Source organism: Ochotona curzoniae, unplaced genomic scaffold, assembly GCF_017591425.1.
Source record: "Ochotona curzoniae isolate NIBS_2020 unplaced genomic scaffold, NIBS_Ocur_1.0 contig_1673, whole genome shotgun sequence".
Lineage (NCBI taxonomy): Eukaryota > Metazoa > Chordata > Mammalia > Lagomorpha > Ochotonidae > Ochotona > Ochotona curzoniae.
In genome coordinates this window covers 141,301-168,728 of record NW_024465156.1, presented here as the reverse complement: position 1 = coordinate 168,728, position 27,428 = coordinate 141,301, and the positions used below count along the sequence as shown (strand labels likewise).

The following is a 27,428-nucleotide window of genomic DNA, read 5'->3' as shown; positions in this document are numbered from 1 at the left end:
GGAAGTGGTGAATGTGTGCCAGCATCTCCTCAAGCCCCAGGGTGGGAGGGGCACAGCAGGGGGAACTTGAGTTCCTCACTCTGCAACATTGACCTTGAATAAAAACCCTCTCATAGGGTCTGGTGACATTGGAACTACAGCCAGGAGCCACAGGTGGCACTCAGAAGTAAAAGGATTGTAAATTTCCTTCTGGACTCAGAAGAGCTTTCTCTTGTCCTTATTTAATTCCAGCCTTGGCTCCCCACCCTCTCTTACACTGACCCCCACACGTTGCTTGCGAGCCCCAAAATTACTTCAGATAAAGAATAATAAATGTCAGCCAGTTGATAGTCACTCAGTTTATGCCTTACTGATCAGGCTACCTATTGGCTTTTCAGAGAAACAGAGCAAGACACTGATATTCAAGTCTGGAAAAGGCAGGGAAAAGACAACCAAGCTATAATCGCTCAGGCTGTAAATACCGGTCAGGCTACCTATTTGCTTCTCCTGGATTTTACTAGATAGGATGTCGAGTTAAATTCTTCCTCACTCATTAGGTTGTTGGAGATTTCCCTGCTCACCTGCGTAAAACTTCCCTGTTTTTCAATTGTTAAAATGGAAACTTGTGTAAAACTGTGGCTTAATCACTAAATACTGCAAAGTTTAAATTGCGGTTTAAGATTCTCCCCCGAAATGTTACCAGTTTATGACTATTGATGCTAAACACGATGCAACTGCATAGAAACTTCGATGTTAAGTTTGTTCTCAGCTGTTATATATGATGGATGTTACTGTTGATCCTTTCACTGTTCCTGTGCCATACTGATTTAAATTAAACTCAGAAACATGTAAGCTTGGAAGAAAAAAAGGGGGGGAAGGGTTTATAGCAGCCGGTTGTGTATATATTAAAATTGAGAGCGATGTCAAGAAAGTAGTTATAGGATGTGGTTAAGAACTTGTGTTTTCTAGCATATTGGTCACTCAATACCATGTTAATTAACTTGATGATGTTAATTTTGATGTTTCTTGCTGTTGTTGAAGTTGTGTAGTTACATCTCATTGGAGGGGATGATATTTTGCCAGCTCTACTTTCAGACAAGGATGGTCTCCCAATGAAACTGTTGAACTTATTTGGGCAATAAGAAGCTGGACTCTCCGCATGGTCCATGCCTACAATTAAGGAATCATGACTTGTGATGAGTTATGAACTGTACTACTGTAACAATATTGAGGAAATCAATATAGTGGGAGAGACTGAGAAAGCTCTGGGGGAATCCCAGAGCCTGGGAAACTGTGTCATAAAATGATATTTTAAAAAATTCACACTTTGGGCCCGGCGCAGTGGTTAACGTCCTCGTCTTGCACGTCCAGGATCCCATATGGGCGCCGGTTCTAATCCCGGTGGCCCCGCTTCCTATCCAGCTCCCTGCCTGTGGCCCAGAAAAGCAGTCAAGGACGGCCCAAAGCTTTGGGACCCTGCACCAGTGTGGGAGACCCGGAAGAGGCTCCTGGCTTCAGATCGGCATAGCATGGGCCGTTGCGCTCACTTGGGGTGTGAATCATCGGACAGAAGATCTTCCTCTCTGTCTCTAATCTCTGTATATCTGCCTTTCCAATAAAAATAAAATAAATCTTTTTTTTTTAAGATTTATTTTTATTATTTTTTCATTGGAAAGGTGGGTATACAGAGAGGAGAGACAGAGAGGAAGATCTTCCGTCCAATGATTCACTCCCCAAGTGAGCGCAACGGTCGATGCTATGCAGATCCTAAGCCAGGAGCCTCTTCCGGGTCTCCCACGCGGGTGCAGGGTCCCAAAGCTTTGGGCCGTCCTTGACTGCTTTCCCAGGCCACAGGCAGGGAGCTGGAAGGGAAGCGGGGCTGCCGGGATTAGAACCGGCGCCCATATGGATCCCGGGCGTGCTAGGCGAGGACCTTTAACCACTTGCGCCACCACCCCGGGCCCCTAAAATAAATCTTAAAAAAAAAAAATCACACTTAAAAAAATTGTGCAAAGGGGGGGGGTGCTTGGGGACCATCTGACCTCAATGTTTTGTTTTAAGTTGGCCTGATTTTCTTGAGTTGAGGCACAATATCTTCAGCCCAGCACAGTTTCCAGTGATGCTCCTCCTAAGGGTTTGGGGCAGTTTTCTTGTTGTTGATTCTGGAGCAACACGGACACCAACAGTTAGAAAACATAGCCTTGTTTGCCTCACAGTTCTGCTCCAAGGTTGAGGGGCAGCATGTGGTGCTGGCGTTCTCTTGGCAGAGGCTTGGGGTGACACAGTGTCCTTGAAGACAAGCAAAGGCTAGTGCACGGGGACTCAGGTGAAGGGGCTCCTCTAGAAGAACCCGACAAAGGAGCTCTTAAGGCACCAGTAATGGTTTATCATGAAGGCATCTGATATGTTGTAACCCATTCTCCTAAGTTGTCATAATTGGGATTAAATGTCCCTATGAGTTGTAGAGGGGATAAGCCAGGCTCAACATAGAACATTGAGACAGAGAATAAACTCCTGAATGTCCAGAACTCTTACCTATATGCCAAGTGCTGCTCTCTGCTATGGAGAATCACAGCACTAGAAACTATTTCTTCCAAGATACAATTCAGGAAATTGTCTTTTTCTCTCTCACACAAAATAAACATTAGCACTTAAGAAAACTGAATGCTGTGAACAATAGACATGGGAGAAAAGCAGTGAATGGCCACCTGACTCAGCGCAGGAAGGCATCACTGCCCTGTGTGGGTGTGTGTGACAGTGGTTCAGATGACATTGGGACTCCTGTGTCTCCACTAGAATGTCTGGGTTTCAGTTCTGTGCAAATGCAGTGTGCAGCTACTGCCAGGGCTGGGAGGCAGCAGACAGTGTTTTGGGTACCAGTGTGGAAACCCTGATGTAGTTTTAGTCTTGTTGTTGCAGGTATGTGGGAAGTGAGAGAGTGAATGAAAAGTCTGCCCATTTGAAGAAAAACAAAAACTTAACTAAGCTTCAAAAGTCTCAGTACATCTACTTTTACCTAACTTAAGTCCATGCTTCTTGTTTGCATGTCCTCATTAAAATATTTAAGTGATCCTCAATTTACTGTTTTTGCTTTTCTGAGTTTCAAAACACTGTTACAAACACATATGACTAACTTATCCTCTGGATCACTCATTCCCCTTAAAGATAGCAGCAGAATTGGGGTTGCCATTTGGAGTGGCAGCTGCTGCCCTAAAAGGAGGGCATCTCTTGTGTTCCATCAGTTTTATATCACTAACTCCTTGGAGCATTAATATTTTCTTCATTCATCCAGAGTTCAATTCCTTGGTGACATATTAATATCATCTAAAGAAATGGTTGATGGGGCCACTTTGGTGGCCTAGCAGCTAAATTCCTTGGATTGACCACATTTGCATCCTATGTGGGTGTTGGTTCTAGCCCAGCAGCTCCGTTTCCCATCCAAATCCCTGCTAGTGGCCTGGGAAAGAGCTGAGGAGGCCCAAACCCTTGGGACTATGCACCTGCATGCAAGGCCCAAAAGAGTTTCTGGTTCCTGGCTTCACATGGGTGCAGCACAAGCTGTTGTATTTACTTGGGGAGTGAAACATTGGGTGGAAGATTTTCCTCTGTCTCTCCTTCTCTCTGTATATCCGACTTTGTAACAAAAATAAAATAAGTTAAAAAAGAGAAATGATTGGAGAATTAAGATGGTTAAATAGGATAAGGACACATTTAAACGGATGGAAAAACATTTAATGAGGATGAAGCAGAGATGACATATTCCAGAAAAAAGGAAAAACAGAACAACAGCAGAGGGGTACCTAGAGACTGACAGACACAGGAAAGCAGTGAGCACAACAGTGTAGTGTTGCAGTGACTGATAATCCAGCAGCGTTTAGCTAACAGCAATCTGAATTCCACCAGCAGCCGGAATTCCACCAGCAACCAGGTGGGGAGGGACTTTCACTGGGAGCTTGGGAGGTGAATCTAGACAAAGAACTGTCCACCCTGCTGGTTTGTTGTATTTGACTCTGAGCAGAGACAGAGTAGCAGATCCAGGATGGACAGTGTGAGAACAGGGTGGATTTCATAGCCCAGTCAGCCCCCTTGAGCTGAATTGGGCACAATTTTGCATAAGGAGGCAAAGGCAAGGGGAAGGACTGAGCATATGCTGAGCTGGGAGTGGACTCATTTCTAACACAGTGAACTGCAGCAACATGGAATTATACAGCTTCCACCCAAGGCAGGTCTGCATAGCGCTAAGACCTGACAGTCAGCAGATCAAGAACTCTAGTAGTTATTCATCAGGCGCCGTTTTGTACAGTGTGGCAATAGCTTTAGGACTGCAGGAGACAACAGTGAACTGTGCAAGTACTGAGCTCACCAAAACTCGCTGAGGTCCGTGGATTGCACTGATCCCACATGAATATAACGCCAACTCTGGCATCATACAGGTCAAAATAGGCCCGTGTGGCACCCAGACCTAACGTCCAATATGTGCCAGCAAGATCAGCACCAACAACAACCTATCTAGACAGAACATCTGGTGTCTAATCCTGGGACCTGCTCCAACTGGAAGTGGGAGAAAGGTAGTACAGACAATGGTGCAGCCTCAGTATGGTATCACAAGAGGTGGATGAGTGGTGAGCCAGGAGCTGGGGCTGTGGAGACCACGGTGGATATCTGACATAAGAACCCAGACCTGGAACTCTGGAGGTTGTAGCACAAGTAGTTGCAAGCAAAGAGTTGTGTACCAACTGCAATAAGTAAAATCACATTGTAGACCTGTGGGTAACACATCTTAGAAACCTGCCTGAAGGAGAAGACTCTGCTAACCAGAAGTACAATGACCAAGAGAAAAAGAAGAGATAAAGGCACAATGAATATTACTGAAAACTCCCCTCCAAAGGAGCAAAACCCATGACAACCTTAGAGTTAATTGAGGAAGACATTGAGAAAAAGGGAACACACAGAATTCATAAAGCTCATTTTAATGCTTCTGATCAACAATGAGAAGCTCATGCAAAAGTTCAAAGAATTTAAGGAAGCAATAAAGCATATCAAGGCTGATATATCAAAAATTAAGAACATAGCAGGACAAATTAAAACTACATTGGAGAGTCAGCAAAATAGAATGAAGCAAGCAAAAGAAAGAATCTCAGAATTGGAAGGTATTTTCTGTCATCAGGGGAAAGTAAATAAAAAGCTGGAAGCAGAGCTGGATCTGATCAAAAAAGGTATCCAAGAATTGAAACACTATTAAGAGGCCAAATATAAGAATTATGGGAGTCCGGGAAGGTGCAGAAAGAGCTGAGTTTGCAAATGTATTTAATGAAATAATCAAGGAAAAATTTCCTAATCTACAGAAAGAATTGGGAAACAAGATCCAGGGTGGGCACAGAACTCCCAACAGGCTTGATCAATAGCGATCTTCATCAAGACATATGATCATTAAGCTTTCTTCAATTGAAGATAAGGAAAAGATACTTAAATGAGCACGTGAAAAAAAAATCATTTGGCATCTAAAGGAATGCCAATTAAATTCACAGGAGATCTCTCACAGGAAACTCTACAGACAAGAAGAGAATGGAGTGACATATTGCAGATTCTGGTTCAAATCCTGGATGGTCCACATCTGATGCAGCCCTGTGCTGATGTGCCTGAGAAAGCCGTGGAGAATGGTCAAGAGCTTGGCCCTTGCCCCCATGTGGAAGGGCCAGAAGAAGCTCCTGAATCTTGGTGCTGCACCAGGCCTGCTTCATACATTGCAGATATGTGGGGAATGAATCAGTATATGGAAGACACCTTTCTTTATCCTTTCTTTTATTTTTCAAGTACAAAATAAATTTGAATTTTTTAAAAAATTCAAATCATGTAAGCTATATTTTGAACAAATGCCTCACTTAAAAAAGTTGAAATCCATGTAGCATTTCATAATGCCCAATTCCCCAAAATTTTGGGGACTCCTCATACATATAAATTTAAAGTGCAAAATAAACTTATAATCCCCTTCACAAACACTGTTGAAGTATCCACCTATATTACTTTTGTTGAGCAGGAGCTAAGGAAAATTGACATATTCCCAGGTCCAAAGTCTTAGGGATCACTTCTACTATTAAGAACTCACATGACTGGGTTCTAAGCATGTGGCCTGTTGCCTCTTAGGAAGACAGGCCTTTGGAATCCACCTATTCTTCCTGCCTTTCTTGTTTTTAAATGTCCATTGTTCTGCACAGAGACAAATAGGATAAAAAAAAAACTCTAGCAAGGAAATAATTCATTCATCCATTCCACTGCATGAACTGGCATCTCCTGTACATGGCAGGCACTGTTACTAAATGCAAACAATGTAAACCTCAGGCATAGATGTTGCCAGCCGCATCTGTATGTACTGGCCACATGCCGTACCCAAAATGGCGCCGGCCGGAAAAGCCACACCTTGGTTCCTGGTGACGTAGCTTTCGCGGTACTGCGCAGGCGCCTAGTGCATGCGCTGTGAGCTGAGGCGTGGCTGGCACATGAACACTGGGATTGACGAATCCAGTCACCCAGGACCTTGCGTAATCATGACGCCGACCTATCATCGGCAGAGGCGGGGCCAGTCAGCACATAAGAGCAGACAGTCTGCTGGGGTCGGAGTCTTTCCTCCTCATCTTGGTTCGCGCAATAAAGATTACCGCAGAAGACTTCACTCGCGTCTGCCTCTTATTGCTGGACGATAAGAAACGTGGGCGCAACAACTGGTGCCGAAACGCGGGACCTGGAGGGGGCCTCCCGTTTCGAATGGGACAATGTCAGAACTGCGGCCAAAAAACAGGTAAGGAGCTCTGAGAGGGAGAACTTTCGGGTGACTAGGAGCATAAATCGGAGGTATATGAGCCTCCGCTTCTGGTTATAGACATGGCCGCACAGATCTCTCTGGTGAAATTTTTGCAGACGGTGTATGCCCTCCTTAAGGGAGCGGTCAGAGAGAGTGACAAAGCCCTTCAGTCTGCCCAGGACAGTCTCTCAGAAACAGAGCGGGAGAGGAGAACCGGTTTGAAGCAAAAAAGAAAGGTGAAACTGAAAGCAGGATCTTCCTCATCAAGTTCGGAGACGTCCGACGCGGAGGAAGGGTACAAGTGGGATAGGTGCTTAGAACGCAAACAACCCGCAGGAAACAGACGAGGATCAGAAAAGGAGAAGAAAGACAATGGCGGTACTACTGCGCCGGCCACGCTCGACCCATGGCCTCAGGGCTCTGGAGCCATTTCACTAATGGCTCCTCCTCCTGTGACGCCATCTGCCCCGCCAATGAGTTATGGCGCCGGCTCCTCCTTCATCGATCCAGTCACACGCCGGGAACTTCAAAATATGTTCCCCGTGTTAGAAGAAGAAAGGGAAAGAGTTTACAGACAGGTAGATGCATTATTAGTGCGAGAATTGGCCATGTCTGTAAAGCAATATGGTCTTCATGCCAACTACACTTTGTCCCTGTTAGAACGTATGGGGGGAATGAATATGACTCCCTCTGATTGGCAATTTGTGGTGAAGGCTGTTCTCCCTAATATGGGATCATATCTAAATTGGAAGGGATTATGGCAGGAGCTTTTGGCTGAGACCGCCCGGGCAAATCAACAGCGTAGCGGCGAAGCTTTGACTTGGACTTATAATATGCTTTCCGGACAAGGCCAATACTCTGATGATCAAAATAGATATCCATGGCCAGTATATACTCAAATTTCTACTGCAGCTATAAAGGCTTGGACGGCCCTTTCACTTAAAGGGCAAGAGAAACTGGGCATTACACAGGTTAAGCAGGAGCCGGATGAGCCCTTTGCTGATTTTGTGGCACGCGTAATGCAGGCCGTGGAAAGGACCTTTGGAGAGGGAGATCAGAACACTAGAATGGTAGAGCAGATAATTTGGGAGCAGTGTAATGCAGAATGTAGAGCCCTACTCAAGGATCGTAAGTCCAAGGGAATTTCAGATTGGCTAAAGGTTTGTAGGGATACAGGAGGCCCTTTAACAGCTCATGGACTAGCAGCTGCCATTTTGAGGTCTAATCATAGGGAGAGAACATCACCCGTGTGCTTTCACTGTGGCAAACCAGGACATATGAAAAGGAAATGCCGTGCAGGGCCTAGCAATAAGCCTCCTGGGATATGCCCACGGTGCCGCAAAGGTAGACATTGGGCCAATGAATGCAAGTCAGTGAAGGATATAAAAGGACGCCCTCTCTCGAGTCAGGAGCCAAAACACCCCTTAAGCCAGGAGTCAAAAAACGGGAGATGGGGATCGAAGGCCCAGGTCCCCTCAACCGACTGGGCACTCTTTCGTCATGCATGAGGGAACCCAGCCAGGAGCGACACCCTGCAAGCCTGGACCTCTGTGCCGCCACCGGAGTCCTCTTAAAACCAGAGGACGGCATTACGCCGATACCGGTCATCTTAACAGACACGGTACCACCTGGTGCGGTCGGGCTTGTGATAGGCCGAGCAGCCTTGAGCTCTCAAGGTTTTATTGTAACACCTGGAATTTTACATCCGGAAGCTAGCTCCTTTTCAGTGCTGTGCTCAGTCCCACGAGGTGCTTTTGCTGTCGCTTCAGGTGATCCTATAGCCCAACTCATATTTTTACCAGCTTTAATTAGTGCAGATAAGACTGTCCAGACCCAAGTAGAGGTTCCTTATATAAATTTAATGATGGATATGATCGATAGACCCATGCTTGAGTTGCAAATAGAGAATAGACCGTTTATGGGACTTTTAGACACAGGAGCTGATAAGAGCATCATAACCTCCAAGTATTGGCCGCGTGATTGGCCTTTGATTCAAACTTCTCATAGCCTACGTGGTCTGGGGTTTGAACAAGCTCCATCCCAAAGTGCCAGAGCCCTACAGTGGAAGGATAAGGAAGGCAATTGCGGGACAGCCACACCATATGTCCTGAACCTACCGGTTTGCCTTTGGGGAAGAGATATTCTTCAACAGATGGGGATACGACTAGTCTCCAATGCCTCCGGTTATTCTGAAGTTTCTCAAAAGTTGATGGATAAAATGGGCTATATTCAAGGAAAGGGTTTAGGTAAACAGAGTCAAGGTATTGTCCAGCCAATTGAACCCCGGGGAAATCCAGGCCGTAAAGGTCTGGGTTTTTAGAGTGGCCATTGGCATGCAGCTGCCCATACCTTGGAAAACAGCAGAGCCGGTTTGGGTTCCCCAATGGCCGCTTTCTCTTGAAAATTGCCAAGCTGCTCAACAATTAGTTCAGGAACAGCTACATTTGGGACATCTGGAGCCCTCTGTTTCTCCTTGGAATACTCCTATCTTTGTTATCAGAAAGAAATCAGGAAAGTGGCGCCTCCTACATGATTTAAGAGTTGTAAATTCACAGATGCAGTGCTTTGGTCCCGTTCAACGTGGCCTTCTAGTTTTGTCATCCCTCCCTAAGCAATGGCCATTACTAGTGATTGATTTGAAGGATTGCTTTTTTTCTATACCATTAGCATTGAAGGATAGGGAGAGGTTTGCTTTTACTATTCCCTCCATTAATCATGAAGAGCCGGATAAACGATATCAATGGAAAGTTTTGCCCCATGGGATGGCTAATAGTCCCACCATGTGTCAACTTTATGTTGCCCAAGTGTTACAACCACTGCGAGATCGTTTTCCAGCGGCCCGTGTCGTCCATTATATGGACGATATTTTAATTTGTGCTCAAGAGCAAGATCAGTTGTTACAGATTTACGTTGATCTGAAGCGGGCTCTACAGGATTATGGCCTTATAATTTCATCCGAGAAGGTTCAAATGCAGCAAGTGAAAGCCTTCTTAGGGTCTTTAATTACAGAAACATATATTAAGCCTCAAAAGATAAGCCTCAAGATTTCTAATTTGCGAACTTTGAATGATTTTCAGAAATTAGTGGGGGATATTAATTGGTTGCGACCCTTCCTTAAGATCTCTTCTCAAGAGTTACGGCCTTTGTTTGCTCTGCTTGAAGGCGATTCTGATCTCACTTCCAGGCGAACCCTCACCCATGAGGCACAACAGGTCATAATAAAAGTCCAGGAAGCTATTGAAAAGGCTCAATTAGTACGCCTAGATCAAAATCAGCCTTTTGAGCTATGTGTATTGCCTACAGAAGTTTTCCCCACTGCTGTATTATGGCAACAGGGCCCGTTACTTTGGATTCATTCTCAGGTTTCTCAGATTAAGTCTATTCAATGGTATCCATCTGCGGTCGCGTCAATAGTGTTTAAAGGATTAAAATTAGCCTTAATTCATTTTGGGCGTCATCCAGACCGCATAATAGTCCCCTATACTGTCCAGCAATTACAAGTGCTGAGTGGGTGTAGCAATGAGTGGTCCATCTTAATGTTTGTCTATCAGGGAATTTTTGATAATCATTTTCCAAGGCATCCATTACTACAATTTTTACAGCGACATCCTGTGGTTTTTCCGATAAGAACCAGTGCCTGTCCTCTCCCTGGCGCTCTTACAATTTTTACTGACGGTTCCTCGACAGGAGCCGGAGCCTTAGTTGCCGGAGATACTGTAATAAAAAAGACCTTTGCGACGGTCTCTCCTCAGAGGGTAGAATGCCATATGGTGCTTTTTGCCTTACAAACCTTTCTAGAACCTTTGAATATTGTTTCTGATTCTCAATATGTAGTTAATGCAGTGAATGTTTTGGAGGCCACTGGCTCTATTTCAGGGTCCGGCCCAGTGGTGGATCTCTTTAAACAAATTCAACAGGCCATCTGGCATAGAAGCCACCCCTTTTATATAACCCATATCCGAGCTCATTCAGGTTTACCAGGGCCATTAGCTCGAGGGAATGCTCTTGCCGATGCCGCCACCAGAACCCAAATCATGATTATGATGGTGTCTCCACCATCCTCAGGGGAGAAAGCCCGCCAGTTTCATTCACAATTTCATGTTTCAGCCCAGACCCTCAGACTCCGATTTGGGATCACTAGAAAGGAAGCGCGCCAGATAGTTCTTGATTGCCCTGCCTTTTGCGAATTTAGACCTGCTTCACATGAGGGGGTCAATCCTAGGGGATTGAGACCCAATCAATTGTGGCAGATGGATGTGACACACGTCCCATCCTTTGGGAAGAACCAATTTGTTCATGTATCCGTGGACTCCTTTTCTGGTGTGCTCTTTGCATCAGTTCTAACCGGGGAGAAGGCCATCCATGTAATCCAACACTGCTTAGAAGCATGGGCTGCATGGGGTAAACCTGAGTGTATCAAGACTGATAATGGCCCAGCCTATACTTCAGCCAAATTTCGTGATTTTTGCATGAAGATGGGAATTAAATTAGTGACTGGCATTCCTTATAATCCACAAGGTCAGGGAATAATCGAACGTGCTCATCGCTCTATTAAGGAATTGTTGCAAAAACAAAAAACCACCTGGGAATCGCTTGGCCTCGCCAGTCAGAGCCCTCGGGCCACTCTAGCCCTGGCTCTTTTCACCATCAATTTTTTACAGCTGGATGAGCAAGGCCTCAGTGCTGCAGATCGTCATTCCCTTAACACGGCGCAAGAGCAATCTTGGGTCAAGTGGAAGGATGTTCTGGAGTCCAAATGGAAGGGCCCAGACCCAGTTATTAGGCAGGCTCGAGGAGCCATTTGTGTGTTTCCACAGGACGCCCAAGTTCCGGTTTGGGTTCCAGCTCGATTGACTCGTTCCTGTCCATCACCGCCTTCTGATGTTTCTGCAACCGCTGGAACGCTTGCACGAGGCAACGGCTGCTAATCTTTCCTGCCAGCTTTCTTCTTACCTTATAGGAAACTGGACGAGAGAATTTGATATTCTACCGTCTGACTTGAGAATTGCCATTGTGGATCCTGTTGTTGCTGAAACCCTGGCCACTTGGATTTGGAACATCACTTCCCATATTAAGGAATGGGTGGGAATGGTTGTGCTGATTCTGCTCTTGTGTACAGGCTGTGCCTTATGCCTTTTTTTCCTGTGTCGTCTGAGACACCGTGCTCAGCGAGATCGTGTGGCAATACATCAAGCCCTACTAGCCATGCAGAATGGTGACTCCCTCATGGTATGGTTGAGCATGCTTCAACAGGGTTAGTTAAGAGCATGGACATCATGGCTCCTGCACCTCAGGCCATTATGGCATTGCACTGAGTTTGAGCATGATGCGCCCGACTAGCCCTTGCACCTCGCAGGACTTGTCCATTGCACGCGAGAGGGTAATAACTCTTATAACTGCCTTGTCGAGAAATTGCTCTTTACAACCACCGTGGTTGTAGCCCATGACGGGTAAGATAGACCCAGACAATTATCGGTCTAAGACAGGGACTACGTCAAGCTACATAGCCTCCCTATGACGGATCGTGTGCCTTGAGTCTACAACCTAAGACAGGCCAATACCAGCTTATTTTTTCTATTGTATAATAAATGGGGAAATTTTGCCAGCCGCATCTGTATGTACTGGCCACATGCCGTACCCAAAATGGCGCCGGCCGGAAAAGCCACACCTTGGTTCCTGGTGACGTAGCTTTCGCGGTACTGCGCAGGCGCCTAGTGCATGCGCAGTGAGCTGAGGCGTGGCCGGCACATGAACACTGGGACTGACGAATCCAGTCGCCCAGGACCCTGCGTAATCATGACGCCGAACTATCATCGGCGGAGGCGGGGCCAGTCAGCTCATAAGAGCAGACAGCCTGCTGGGGTCGGAGCCTTTCCTCCTCATCTTGGTTCGCGCAATAAAGATTACCGCAGAAGACTTCACTCGCGTCTGCCTCTTATTGCTGGACGATAAGAAACGTGGGTGCGACACATAGCCAGCTTTTAGTCTAGACACCTTGTATCTGAACTTCGGAATGTTGATCATACACTAGTATTTCACAAGCGTGCAAGCGTTGGAAAACTAATTTAGTTAAATTCTCATTATTAAGAATTTACATCTGGGCCTGGCAGGATAGCATAATGGTTAAGGTCCTCATCTTGAATATGCCGGGACCCCATATGGGCGATGATTCTGATCTTGGCAGCTCCACTTCTCATCCAGCTCCTTGCTTGAGACCTGGGAAAGCATTCGAGGATGGCCCAAAACTTTAGGACCCTACGCTCTTTTGGGAGACCCAGAAAGAAATTCCTGGCTCCTGGCTTCAGATCAGTGCAACACCGGCCCAACAGCCACTTGTGGAGTGAATCTTTGGATGGAAGATCTTCCTCTCTGTCTCTCCTCTTCTCTGTACATCTGCCTTTCCAATGAAATAAATGTTTTTTTAAATAATTTACATCTTTTAAGAAAAGTGTAAATCCTTGAACAAAAATATTTGAAATCAGTTTGCAGAAAGTCAAGAGACAAGGAATTTTATCATTTACCATCAGGGTATGTGACCCAAAAGGTCAGTTGTTCTGTGTCTTAGTTTCTTCATTTGAACTGTATACACACACAAACACACAAAGAAACACACACATACAAATAACAGTCACACAATATTTATCAGGTCTATTAACCTTTCAGATTTAAGATCAAATTCATGAAATATGAATTCACTTAACAGTTAACTAAATCTAGTCTACGCAAGTTAAAGAAAAAAATTTAAAAAGAGATTCAGAAAGACAGTATCCCTGCCAATGTAAAGCTGGCATCTATTTTTTAAAGCTTTATTTATTTTTTATTGCAAAGTCAGATATACAGAGAGGAAGATCTTCCCCATCTGATGATTCACTCCCCAAGTGACCACAATGGCCGGTGCTGCACCAATCCGAAGCCAAGAACCAAGAGATTCTTCCAGGTCTCCCATGTGGGTGCAGGGTCCCAAGGCTTTGGGCCATCCTCGACTGCTTTTCTAACTCAGAGGTCTGAGTTGTCTTCTGTGTGATTTTAAAGGGGCTGTCCTGGTGTTTTAGCTTCATTCTGCCTGGTGTGGATGACATTTTTATTAATTTATTTTCTGGAGTGCTGCTGCCAAGTTTGGAGTCTGTACTCTTTTTTTGATTCTTCAGAATGGTGACCTAACTTAGGTTGCACGTTAGTAAACCTCACTTGTCCCTGAGAGCTTCACATTTGGCTTAGGTCAATGTGTTGTGAAGTTTCCAGAGGATCTTGTAATAAGGCTGGACAACCAGGTCTGCAATCTGACACATTGGAGCTGGAGTTCCAGCCAAATAAATTCAGTCTAGGCTAGAATTTTTTCAGTGTAACCTTATTCTTAACATTTATTCTGGTCCAATTTTGAAATAGAATCTCATGGAAGTGTTATGAAGGAAAATGTATAATTTGGGGACAGATTGCAGGAGTAATGGCTCTCTTGTAAATACAGAATACAGATGGCTGTTTAGGAAGAAGTAGGTTTACTTGGTTGCTATGGAAAAACAAAGCATATAACACCTTTAATATACTCAACATAAATTGACAATATAAGCCCATTTTAATGTGAAATTTAAAGTATTATTCAATTTATACAATTTGTATAATTTAAAAATTTTAAACAATTTATGAAACCCTATGAAATTGAATGCTTGCTTATAATTCTGTCATACCACAGTGCTGATCCTGGTGCTCACTGTTACAGTTGAAAGAGTTCAGTTGAAAGACTTTCAACTGAGGCATAAATTTGGCAAGGCTGACATTACAACATTACAACTCAGTACCTGTTGACAGGAAAATTCAAAGACTTCAGCCAGAGGCAGATATCTATAGGAGTAGCTCATCCAATGCAAGAAACTTACTGTGGGGAACCATGACGCATGAAATTGGTATGGATCTGAAAAATATTGGAAGCAGCTGATACATAAACTGCAGCTAATACATAAACATCAAAAGTCTGATGACAATTTTTATATGTCTAGAATATACCTCCTGGAGTCTCAGCAAGCTCTGAGACCATTGAGTGAGGTGATGGTGCTGTTTATCTGCAGAACCATGGGAGACAGACTGGTGAAAGATGTGTTTACTGGGAAGATCTTACAAGCTTATATAGAGTAGAAATGGGGGGGGGGAGACAGAACAATGGTTTCAATAGCACTCCCACCCAGCAATGACAATGTAACTGGCTAGTAGACATGCCTATCTCTCTGGAACCTCTCAAGTCACAGGTAACATGTTACATCCAGGTTTGGAAGCTGTGTTCAGGTCACATGCAGTTAGGCCAAGATAACATACCACATGGGCTGAAAGTTATACTATGTTCATTACATATGACTGATAAACAGGATGGGGGTTGCATTTAACTTCTTATCAGGGGAGTTCTAGCACAGCTTCTTCAAGGACAGAGAGACTGGGGTGCACTCTCATGTCTCTGGAGTGATGATTGCTCATCAAAGGCTTCCCTAAGCTTATTGCACTCATATCCGTTCTCTCCAGTGTGAAGACTCTGATCCTTTGTGAGTTCTGACTTCTGGTACATATTTTCATTCAATTCATTACACACATTGAAATTTTCTCCTATGTCAGTCAGTCCTCTGCTTGGTGGTAAGGCAAGTTTACATCTAAAAGATTTTGTACAGCATCTATTTATATGGTAACTTTTTGCTCTCCGGCTTGTCTGATTTACTTTGACATCTGTTGTACACGTAAGAGATTTCTCACTCTTGAAATGTCCATGGAGTTTCTCTATTGATTGTGTTTCCTGATGTTTGCCAAAATAAAGATTCTTGTAGAACATTTTCTTCTCAACCTGAATTGTTTCTCCCACATTGACAGGTGGCTTATTACACGGCTCTTAAATATAAAGTTGCTCACACATAAGTAATATCTTCTTCCCACTGAAAGCTTTTTCTTTCTCATTGTGTTCAAAACACTGTAGAGAAATATGTATCTTGTCCTACTACTGAGAGTTTCTCCACTCTGGAGGCTATTCTCAGGGACATTAGAAGAGTGCTTTTTCCCAAATGGCATTTCATCAGGATTCCTAGAGAAAAAAAAAAAAAAAGAAAGAAAGAAAGAAAGAAAGAAAGAAAAAAATGGAGTCTCTCCCTCTCTCCCTTCAACAGGAATCACATCTCTGAGCTCCCTCCTGGGATGTGCTTTTCCCCTCCTGTCTCCCAAGTTAACCTGTTCACTTAGTACATAAAATTTCAATTTGAAACTGATCCCCAGTCTCTGTTAGTATAAGCTCAGGAAAGAACCACTGTGTGTTCCTGGTAACACTTGCTGTAATGTACAACATGTCATATGAAAAAGATTTCTTGTTCTTAGATCAGAGCTATCTGGCTTGACTTAGAGGAGAGAAGAGTGCACAAGGTTGGACGGCTTCCATGAAGTGGAAATAAATGTGTTTGCTGTGTATCGCAAACTCACTATCCTAGGATTTACCTTAGCCATTCCACAGCTTTTACTCCCTTGAAGACAAGGCTAAGAGAACACAAAGTATACCAATCATTTCTTTTTCCTTTTTTTAAAAGCATTTATTTTATTTTTATTGCAAAGTCAGATGTACAGAGAGGAGGAGAGACAGAGAGGAAGATCTTCCATCAGATGATTCACCCCCCAGGTGACCACAATGGCTGGTGCTGTGCTGATCCGAAGCAAAGATCCACAAGCCAGGAACTTTTCCTGATCTCCCACATGGGTGGAGAATCCCAAGGCTTTGGGCTGTCCTTGACTTCTTTCCCAGGCCACAAGCAGGAAGGTGGATGAGAGGTAGAGCTGCTGTGATTTGAACCACCACCCTTATGGGATCCCAGTGTACTCAAGGCAAGGACTTTTGTGACTAGGCCATCACTCCAGGGCCCATCAATCATTTCTTTAGATGATATAAATATGTCACCAAGGAATGGTGCTCTGGAAGGAAAAAGAAAAAATTAATGCTTCAAGGGGTTAGTGATATAAAATAGATGAAACACAAGAGATGACGTCCAGTTTTGGGGCAGTAGCTGCCACTCTAAACTTTTGGGCTGTCCTTGACTGCTTTCCCAGGCCACAAGCAGGAATTGGTATCTTTCAGGGTGAATGAGCAAGCCAGAGGATACGTTAGTCATGTTTGTTTGTTACAATGTGTTTTAAACCTAAGAAAAACAAAAACAGTGTATTGAAGATCATTTAAATGTTTCAATGTGGGTTCACAAGTAGAAGATATTCCAACAAAATGTCTGGACTTAGGTAAAAGGAGGTATACTAAGACTTTTGAAGCTTTATTGATTAATGTATGTTTTACTGGACAGACATTTTCTTCCACTCTCTCACCTCCCACATGCCTGTAATAGCCATGAGATGAAAAATAAGTCAGGTTTTTCACAATGATACCCAAACTGCTATCTGCTGCTTCCCAGCAGGGGCAGTAGTTGCACACTGCATTTGCACAGAACTGAAACCCAGGCGTTCTGATGGAGACATAGGAGTCCCAATGTCACCTTAACCACTGTCACACACATCCACAAAGGTCAGTGATGCTTTCCTGTGCTGTGTCAGGTAGCCATTCACTGCTTTTCTCCCATGCCTGCCATTCAAAGGAAACAGTTCTTTTAAAGTGCTAATGCTGATTTTGTGAGAGGATTTAAAAAAAGACAACATACTGAATTGTATCTTGGAGGAAATTGTGGCTAGTGTGATTTTCCAGGGCAGAAAGCAGCACTTGACATTGAATAAGAATTCTCGACATTCAGAGATTTATTCCCTGCCTTAATTCTCTCTCTTGAACCTGACTTATTCCCTCTACAATTCATAGGGACATTTAATCCCAACTATGAGAACATAAGTCAATGGGTGACAACATATCAGATGCCATCAGGATAAACCAGTACTGGTGCCTTAACAGCTCCTTCTTTGGGTTCTTCTAAGGAAGCTCTTTGCCTGAGTCCCTGTGCACAGTTTCACAGGTTCTGGGATTCCCCAAGGCGCTTACCCCATATTGAGTTCATAACCAGTTACGATATCTTTATTGCGGGCATGGACCATGTAGAGAGTTCAGCTTGTTACTGTCCAGATAATTTCAACAGTTTAATTGGGAAACCATCCTTGATCTGAAAGTAGAGCTGGCAGAATATCATTCCCTCCAATGAGATGTCACTACACCACTTCAACAACAGCAAGAAACATCAAAATTAACAACATCATGAAGTTAATTAATGTGGCATTGAGTGACAAACATGTTAGAAAACCACATCGTGTAACTACTTCCTTGACATCTAAATTTTAGTATATTCACTACCGGCAGCTATTAAAAATTTTTTTTTCGGAGTTTGGGAGGAGTTCGGTCCTTGGGCTTGGGGGCAACTGACGCTCCCTGCAGTGTGGCGACTGTGGGGGGTGCCCCTGCCGGGTCGGACCCAATGCGGGGGACTCACGCCAAAGACACTGCCACAAGGCAGTGAACGAGTCCTCGGCCTCCCCAGGGCGGCCAGTGCACCAAGGGGTGCCAGGCTTTGCCTGCTGGCCGCCCGGAAGGGCAAACTCTGGGGTTTTCAAGATATGTAATTGCTGCCTGGGTCACTCATGACTAAGACTAGTTTGAGTGTAGGTGCAAAGTGAATTTTCGGGTATTCTCAGTGACAGTGTCATGAAAGAGATAAGCAGGCAAGGGGACCAAGACCTAGTGGTTTGGGGGAAGTGTCCAGAAGATAATTTTAGTAAGACAGATGCAACAGCTCAATTATGAATACAGAGATGGGATATTAGTATAGAACATCACTGATCACCATATACTAGCCCACACCGAAGCTATGGATGGGGGCCTCTTTGGCAGTGTTGGGTACCATTGCCCGACTGAGTGTTGGAGTTGTGGAGTGGTCACATTTGGCAGGATCAAGACACTCTCCAGCACACAAGAGAACTTGGGCTGGGGGTAGGCTCTGTGGGGTTGTGTGGGCCCAACCCTTTGGAATACAAATCCCCCGGGTTAGTTCCCAAGCTGGGGTTGCAATGGTCTAAGCTAGGTGTGACCACGCCATCTGCCATCACTCATGGGTAAAGGAATCCACAACAGTCAGGGTAGGTCAAGGCAGCAGCACCCAAATGTGCATCTTTAAACAGGATGTGGGGTGGGCCGGGCTGCCACTGGAAGGGGACAGAAGGGGCAGGGCTGAACAAACCTTAAATCACAAATAACAACAGAAATCAGGTTGGAGCACAGCTCATGCCAAGTAGGTCCTTGCACATACTGATCTGTGTGAGGCAGAGGCACTAAGCCACAGCATCCAAGGGGCCACGACAAGTGAGGGGCTCTGCCAAGCGGAGACAGAACAACCACCGGCCTACACCTGCTCTATGGCAGGGAAGAGGCCCGGTTGGGGAAATAACAGGACACCCTAGCTGGGTGGAGTTTCCCACCAAGGAGCGCATGGGCTGGAACTGAGGCTACATTCTGATCAGGATACGATCGTAATCTCACTTGGCACAATTGTGGACTGGGATGGGAAGCACCAAGCCAGGCCAAATTCCAACACCATCTGGTGCTCTGGAGGACCGGGGAGGGTTGTGTGACAGACTAAGTTAGGTCTCAGCCCTTACTGAACCATGTGTGAGCTTGGTAGGGGTATGGAAGAGCCATGGCTGGGTTGAAATATCCAACAAGAACCAGCTTGGGTCGGAGGCCAGGCAGGAAAAGCCACTGTTCCTCCTAGGATAGCAGGCGAACTGAGTGGTGCTGGCTCATGGACCCACTGGTATGCGTGAAAACTGGCATTGGGACAGGTTCTGGTGGGGGAGCCTGGGCAACTTCTCTGGCAGGACACAGTCCCATGCAGGTAAGCGCAAGAAGCACAATAGGGAACAACCCAAAACAGGCAATGAAAATTATCCCACTGGCATACACATGGCATGGGTTGGGGGCAGACCAGCCTGAATCTGTTCACATTGCCTTCTGGTGAATCCGAGCACCAGAACAGAGTGTGGGTCGAGCCAGGTTCGGTTGCAACACATACCAGTACACAACAAGTAATGCCAAGATGAGATGAGCCGTACCAGATGTGGCTGCAGCACACAACCAGCATATGTGACAATCAGGGAGGAGGCAAAGCCAACAGGGGAACGTGGGCACCCCTGCTGGATAACTACTTCCATTGGAAAGTGTGAATACGGATGGGGGCAGTTCAGACTAGGCAGGGCTATAGCACCTGTGGGCCTCACGGTGAGCTGACTGTTCTGACTGGTGCAAGTTAAAATTAGAGTGGGTTGAGGGGTGTTTGGGCTTAGCCACAGCGTTAGCTGGCAGAGGCTGGTACTAGGAGCCAATTCTGACAAGTCAAATGCCAAAACTACCTGGAGACTGCATACTCTAGGAGTGGGTGTGGCCTAGTAGGGAAATAGTGGGCACCTCCCTCAGGGTTACCACCCTAACTGGACAGCACAAAACCCAGGCTAAGAGCAGGGGTGGCTTGACAGAAAGGCACCTGCCAGTGGGTGTATGGGCTGGATAATAGGTTGGTTGGGTTGAACCAGGCTTCAATGTCCATTGACGTGTGCGAGAGCTACTTGGGATGTGGGACAGACTGGACAAGCCTGCAGTGCATACTGGCAAGCATGGGAACCAGGGTAGGGGGCAGAACTGGTAGGGGTTTTGGGGAGTCGCCTCAACTAGGCTGCAGCTCCAACTGGTTTGCATGAAGACCAAGTATGAAGTGGGTAGAATCAAGCTGGACTACAACACCCATTGATTCACAACGAAGACAGGGCTGGAAGCCGAACGGACCCAGTAATTGCAACGACCAGCATATGCATAAGCTGATTGGTGTGACGCACAGTGTTGGAGTCTGTACTAGCAAACTCACTCAAGAATCAGATCTGGGATCAACTCAGATGAAATTTCTTTGGATATTTCTCGAACTGAACTGCTGATCTTGGAACCCCAACCATCAAGAGACTGTCAGGGAGTGGACTCTGAATAGGTTTCATTACGGTTGGGACGGAGAGATTGGCAGCAATCCAGAACTGATGAACTATCAAAACTGTATGAGCAGGACCCTTGGAGCGCGCCTCATGTTGGAAATCGGGGATGGGTGGGAGGTAGGGTGGGGCTTTCCCCTTTGTTACTCCCCTAACCCTAGATACAGGGCAAAATGATTATATTAGTGTGGAAACAAAGATATTACCCACTTTCACCCTGTAGCCCGTGACCCTTTGTACCCTAATAAACTAAGATTATTAAAAAAAAAAAAAAAATTTTTTTTCTTTTTACTCCCAAGCTAACATAGTTTTGAGTTTAACCTAAATCAGCGTGGCACAGGGACAGTGAACAGATCCACATTAACATCCATCAGATATAACAGCTGAGAACAACAACACTAAAGTTTCTATGCAGTTAGATTTTGTTTAGCATTAGCAGCCTTAAATTGATAAATTTGGGGGGTGGGAATCTTAGGCCACAATCTAAACTTTGCAGTATATAGTGATTATGGACTGTATTACAGAACTTTGCATTTTAACAATTGAGGAATAGAAAAGTTTTAGACAGGTGAGTAGTGAAATCCCCAACAACCCAGTGAGCGAGGAAGAATTTAAGTCTACATCCTACCTAATAAAGTGCAAGAGAAGCAAATAGTGAGCCTGACCAGTAAGTACAGGATGAGCCATTTTAGGCTAGTTGGCCTTTTCCCTGCCTGTTCCAGACTTTCTATATCAGTGTCTTTGTCTATCTCAAAGGCCAAATGGAAACATCATCAGTAAGGTACAAGCTAACGGACTATCAACTAGCTGGCCTTATCCATTGTTTATCTGAAGTAATTTTGGGGCTCTCAAGCAACCCTGATGGTTGGTGTAAGAGAGGGCTGCGAGCCAAGGCTAGAATTAGATAAGGACCAGAGAAAGCTTCTCTCCTGAGAACAGAAGGAAACCTACAATCCTTTTATCTCTGAGTGCCATCTGCGGCTGGCTCCTGGCTGTAGTTTCGATGTCACCAGACCCTATGAGAGGGTTTTTGTTCTAGGTCCATGCTGCCGAGTGAGGACCAGAAGGTCCCCTTACTGTCCCTTCCCGCCCTGAATCCTGAGGAGATTCTGGCACACACACTCACTCACTGCGTAAAGTCCAAGTAGTCTGTTATCCTGCAGAGTCTCCTGCGAGGAGGGAGCTCACAGGGCAGCACCTCCTGAGCCACCTGCTCCTTCTTGGGAACAGAACCAGTAATGCGGCTATTGGACCGCTCATAAAGAGATTGGATCCGCATGATGTCACAATGCGCAGCCAATCAGAAGTGTAAGGAGTGTCAGGCCATCCCTAGGAAATCTGGAATTAGGGGGAGTGAGGGGCGGTGCAAGTGACTTCCTCTGTTGCAGCTTGAGTCTTCCAACTGCAGTGGCTGCTGTTGCCTCTCACATCAGTCCACCTCCTGGACTCTCCCATTAGTTCATTTGAATTTAAAATGTTGAACTGAAGAATATTTTAAAATATATGATATAAAATAATAATTTCAATCTCATTTCTCTTAGTGATGTTCATTTCCTAGTCTGTATTTTTTCTTCACATTGTGCCATATCTGCTTCTTATAAATACATAGTAATTTGATTGTATATGTGGATCTCTTGCCCAGAATTTTTGTTGGATCCTCTCAGCAGTGTGTTTGGTTTTCCACAAAAGGTCCATTAGTGCACATTGGTAGTTTTGCTGAGTAAAACATGACCATTCTGCTACAATTTCCTTCCTGTGTTTAATCTCATGATTACATGTTCACAACAATGTGTAAGAGACAAAGTGTCAAGGGGGCTTCTCCAGATTAAATCTAGGGGAATAACTTGCGATTCTGTATGTTATAGATATTGTATTTATATTTCCTTTGTTATGCAATACATATATATATATATTTGTGTGTGTGTGTGTAACTTGGTTTCCTTAGTCTATAGCTTTTAGCTTCTCTTTTAAAACATTTTGAAAAATTGTATTGGAAATTCAGACATACAGAGAGGAGCAAAGACAGAGAAGAATATATTTCTTCGGGCCCGGCGCGGTGGCGCAGTGGTCAAGCTGCTTGCCTTGCAAGCCCGGGATCCCATATGGGCGCCGGTTCTAATCCCGGCAGCCCCGCTTCCCATCCAGCTCCCTGCCTGTGGTCTGGGAAAGCAGTTGAGGACGGCCCAAAGCTTTGGGACCCTGCTTCCGTGTGGGAGACCCGGAAGAGGCTCCTGGCTTCGGATTGGCATAGCATCAGCCATTGCGCTCACTTGGGGAGTGAATCATCGGACAGAAGATCTTCCTCTCTGTCTCTCCTCTCTGTATATCCGCCTTTCCGATAAAAATTTTAAAAAAAGAAGAATATATTTCATCCATTGGTCTGCTCCCTATGTGGCCACAATGCCCCGAGCTTCACCAGTCTGAAGCCAGAAGTCCAGAATCTCTTGCAGGTCTGCACACAGGAGCAAGGTGTCAAGGTTTTGGGCCCTCCTAAACAGCTTTCTCTGGCTACAAGCAGGGAGCTGGATAGGAAGTAGGGCTGACGGGATCAGAACTGGAGCCCATACAGGATGCCGTCCTGTGCAAGGCAATGCTTATACCACTAGGCTACTGCCCCAAAACCACTTTTAAAACATCTTATTTGTAATTGTTTCAGAAAATCCTCTCATAAACTTATTTTAAAAAATTGAAAATTTCATGGAAGATAATATCTATATTCCTGAAATTGATTATTTACATAGCATTTCTTTCTTAATGACTTTTCCTAATTGCTATTTTGATATTTATTTTTTTTTTATTTGAAAGGCAGGTTTACAGAAAGGAGAGACAGAGGGACAAATCTTCCATCTGCTGGTCCCCTTGATAATTGGACCCCATTACCAGATCTGGGGCCAAGAGCCCATCCAGGCATTCCATGTGTGTACATTGTCTCAAGGCTTGGTGCCCCCATCGACTGCTTTCCCAGGCTTCAAGCAGTGAGCTAGATAAGAAGTGGAGCAACTGGGACATGAACTGGCACCAATATGGGATCCCAACACATGCAAGCTGAGGATTTAGCTACTGAGCCATCATGGCAGATCCCTAATTGTTGTTAATTTTGTTAATGGATTGCCACAATGGATCATTTTCAGGATATACAAACACTCACTTGAGGCTACAAATGAATCCTCAGCTACTGCGCCAGTTTATGGGACATGTTCTGTATTTTGTCCTGTGTTTTAGAAGCTTATACAAGCCTTATGTATTTCCTCATATCTCCAGCCCTATATGCCTGTAGCTAGTCCTGATTTTGTGTATCTCTGATTGATCTTGTTCCTGGGGCTATAGGTTATCTGCAGTTTCAACACCTTCATGAATGTGGCCCATATTCATCCCTGCATTTTGTCATTTTAGAAATCTGTCATTTGGGCCTAGCATAGTAGCCTAGTGGATACAAGTCCTAGCCGTACATGAGGTGGGATCCAATTTGGGCAGTTATTCCTGTCCTGCTGGCCAAGCTTCCCATCCAGCTCCCTGCATGTGTCCTGGGAATACAGTGGAGGATGGCCCAAAGCTTTGGAACTCTTACCCATGTGAGAAACCTGAAGAAGATCCTGGATACTGGATTAAGATCAATTCAGCTCTGGCCATTTGTTGAAAGGTTTCTGTTGCTACCAAATAGGACCCCTGAGAGAACACACTGTGATTCTAAGTGGGCCTAGTGCCATGGCTGGGCAAGAGGCTGCCTGAGTGAAGAGTTGGTGGCCAAGCCCACCTAGCCTTAGAACTGCGGAGCAGGTGGGCATGCAACAGGCTTATTAAGTTTGGGGGTAGGGAATGGGCACAGCCTAAACAACCTGGCCTTATAGCACAGGCAGGTGGGTGGGATGTGCCTGCTGTGGAGCACGTTGCTGTGGCCAAGTGGACCTGGACCTAGAGCAACCTGTGTGGTGACAAGGTGAGCCAAGAAGTGGCACAGGGAATGCCGGCAAAGCTGTCTTGGTGCTGGAGCAGGCGATGGCATCTGTGAGCACATGGCAACTCTAACATAATGCCCACTGTTGTCCCACTTGCCAATCCAGGACCAGGCTCAGTTAATCAGCACCAACATGCCTCCAGCCCAGGAACATGGCCACATCATTCATTGTCTGCTCAAGAGCCAGTCAGGTTCAGCCAGTGATTTTGCTTGCTCAGCAGGCAGTGAGCCTGCCAGCTGCTCCAGGGCTGGGCTCCTTTTGACAGTCATTCTAGCCCCAACCTGCATAACTTGAGTCACCCACCCCACAATATGCCAACCCCGCCACCTCACCTGACCCTGCAGTGTCATCTCCCACACTCATGCCCTGCATGGAAGCTCCTCCAGGGCCAGGAAGGCTCAGTCCCACAATATTTATTTCTAGCCTATCTGCCCGCATAGCCTTCCTGCTGCTCCAGGCCAAAGTTGGCTAGTGTGGTAGGGAATTCAACATGAAACACTGCAACAACCTCTTTTCTGTCTTACAAAAAGATGTTCATGTGGATGACTCTAGTTTGCAAAGCAGGGTTTATTTAAGAAGCAGAGGGAAGGTGGCCTGCCCTAGTGGCAAGAGGGGCTGCAAAAGAGGAAAGACCCATGGAAATGATGGAAATTGTGTCCATTAGGCACCATCTCACGGAGGGGTTCACATGAGTCAGCCCAAGGACAGAAAGAAAGAAACTTATTCACAATATGCAGTAACGTCTACTATCTTGCCCAGAAATGAAAGTGTTTCCTTTTCCCAATGTGGTGGGGTAGGCAGCTAGTACAGGGTCACAAGCGTGGAAGCCACACCCCACCCCACCACCTAGGTTTTCCCTTCTACAAACCTGTCATCACGTGGAACCTGAGACTTTTTGTTATGGCATTATTGTATAACCACACCTCTCACAAGCCTCCATAATGGACCCTGATAGCAGGGCCTAGCTCTCTTGGTCACATGCTCCCATCACTTTGGTACTCCAACACATAGTCTCCCCAGTAGCTGCTTGCTCTCTGGCTTCTTGCAGACAGACTCTGAGGCCAGGTAGCCCTGAGCATGGCCCCTGTATGTCTGTATTCCTCACTTTCTGTTCACTGCTTGGATGGAAAAGTAAAGATGTTAATTGTAGGATGCCTTTTATCTCTAACTTGTGTACTTTCAAGAGAGCTGGGAGAGATGAGGCCCAGCAGTATGGAATGTTGGCAGAGAAACCAGGGAAAGGTGGGTGTCTGCAACTTGAGCCTCTCTTTAAGAAATGCAGCCCAGGGCCAGGCCTCTTTTGCCCATGACCCTTTGGCCCCAGGAGGTTTCCTTTGATCAGATTGAAAGCCATATGGTACAAGCACAGTTTTAAGCAGGAAAGGAGTTACCAGAGCCTACAGTTAGTTAACTTATATAGCACAAAAGGCGGCAGGAGAGGCCAGGTGTGCAGAACCTAGGGAGTAATTTCTAGGGCAAGGTGCACATTTCATGCCTAAAATTAACTTGAATGGGGCTATCTGCTGTCAATTAACCTGATGAACAGGTGCAAGCCAGCAATGACTTTACCACATTACAATCCAAAGCTGGGAAAACAGGAGCTTCTTGCGAGTTTCCCATGCATTGGCAGGGTCCCAAGGCTTTGTGCTGTCCTTGACTACTTTACAGGTCACAAGCAGGGACGTGAGTGGGAAGCCTGCCTGCCAATGTTAGAAATGGCACACGTGGTATCCAGCCAAATCCAGCAGGTGACTTTTGTCCTCTTGAAATACAGGTATCCAAATCACTTGCTAAACTTGCTCTGCTGCCACGTCTGCATCATTAACTCCCAATTTCAATTTGGCCTGATGTGCAACAAGATTTTGAGCAGTGAACTGCCTTCTGAGAGTATTCTCTCTCACCATGTTCTATGCCCTTGCCTCTAAAACAAAAGCACAATAAATGGTATCAGAATCCTGTGGCTAACCATCCACCTCCAGTGCTAACATCCCATATGGGTGCTGCATTGTGTTCACCTGCTCTACTTACAACCCAGCTCGCTACTAATGGCTAGGAAAGTAAGAAAGGATGGTTTAAGTCCTTGGACTTCTGGACTCATGTCAGAGCACTAAGAGAAACTTCAAGCTCCTAACCAGGACCAGCCAACCTACAGTTAATGAGGACATTTAGGAAGTGAACCACCAGATGAAAGATTCCTCTCTGTCTCTGCTTCCTTCTCTGCAAAGCCTCCTTTCAAATAAAAATACACTTTAAAATAATTTATTTCAAAAAAATGCAAAAAAGAAAAAATAGAAACCCGAAGTCACTATAAATGTGCTTCTTTTTTATAGATTCACCCACAGTGGATGCTGCATATTGTGAAGATGGGATCTAGGTGTCCTCAGGATCAATAAATAGCCTCATCACCCTAGCAGGCCTTGGGCCCATATCTCTCAGCACCACTCAGACAGAGCATGGTTCTGGAAACAGGCAACTGAGGACAGAGAAAGCAGAAATGTTATCTGCTGTCAGTTAGCAGGAGGTGGAGGTCTGTGTTTTCAGCTACAATTGCCTGGAGTGCAGTTCCTACATGACATGGTCATGATGGGGGAGGGATTTATCTGTTCTAGGTTCAAAAAAACATTGAGTCTCCCTGCCTTGATCAAATCTTGAATTTTCTTCAAATACATCTCTGTTTGCTGTCTCACTAACACCATTTTGAGACTGACATCCTGTTAGCAGAGCACCAG

General features: G+C 45.3%; 1 long non-coding RNA gene across 1 annotated transcript; it reads right to left on the bottom strand.

The window, feature by feature from the left end:
- Nucleotides 1–1,067: 1,067 nt before the first annotated feature.
- LOC121148625 lies at nt 1,068–19,028 on the bottom strand. The gene is made up of 3 exons (XR_005882577.1): nt 19,017–19,028; nt 17,562–17,565; nt 1,068–1,169 (listed from the first exon to the last, which is right to left on the bottom strand). It is a non-coding gene; the product is annotated as an uncharacterized LOC121148625 (long non-coding RNA).
- Between the last annotated feature and the right edge of the window lie 8,400 nt (nt 19,029–27,428).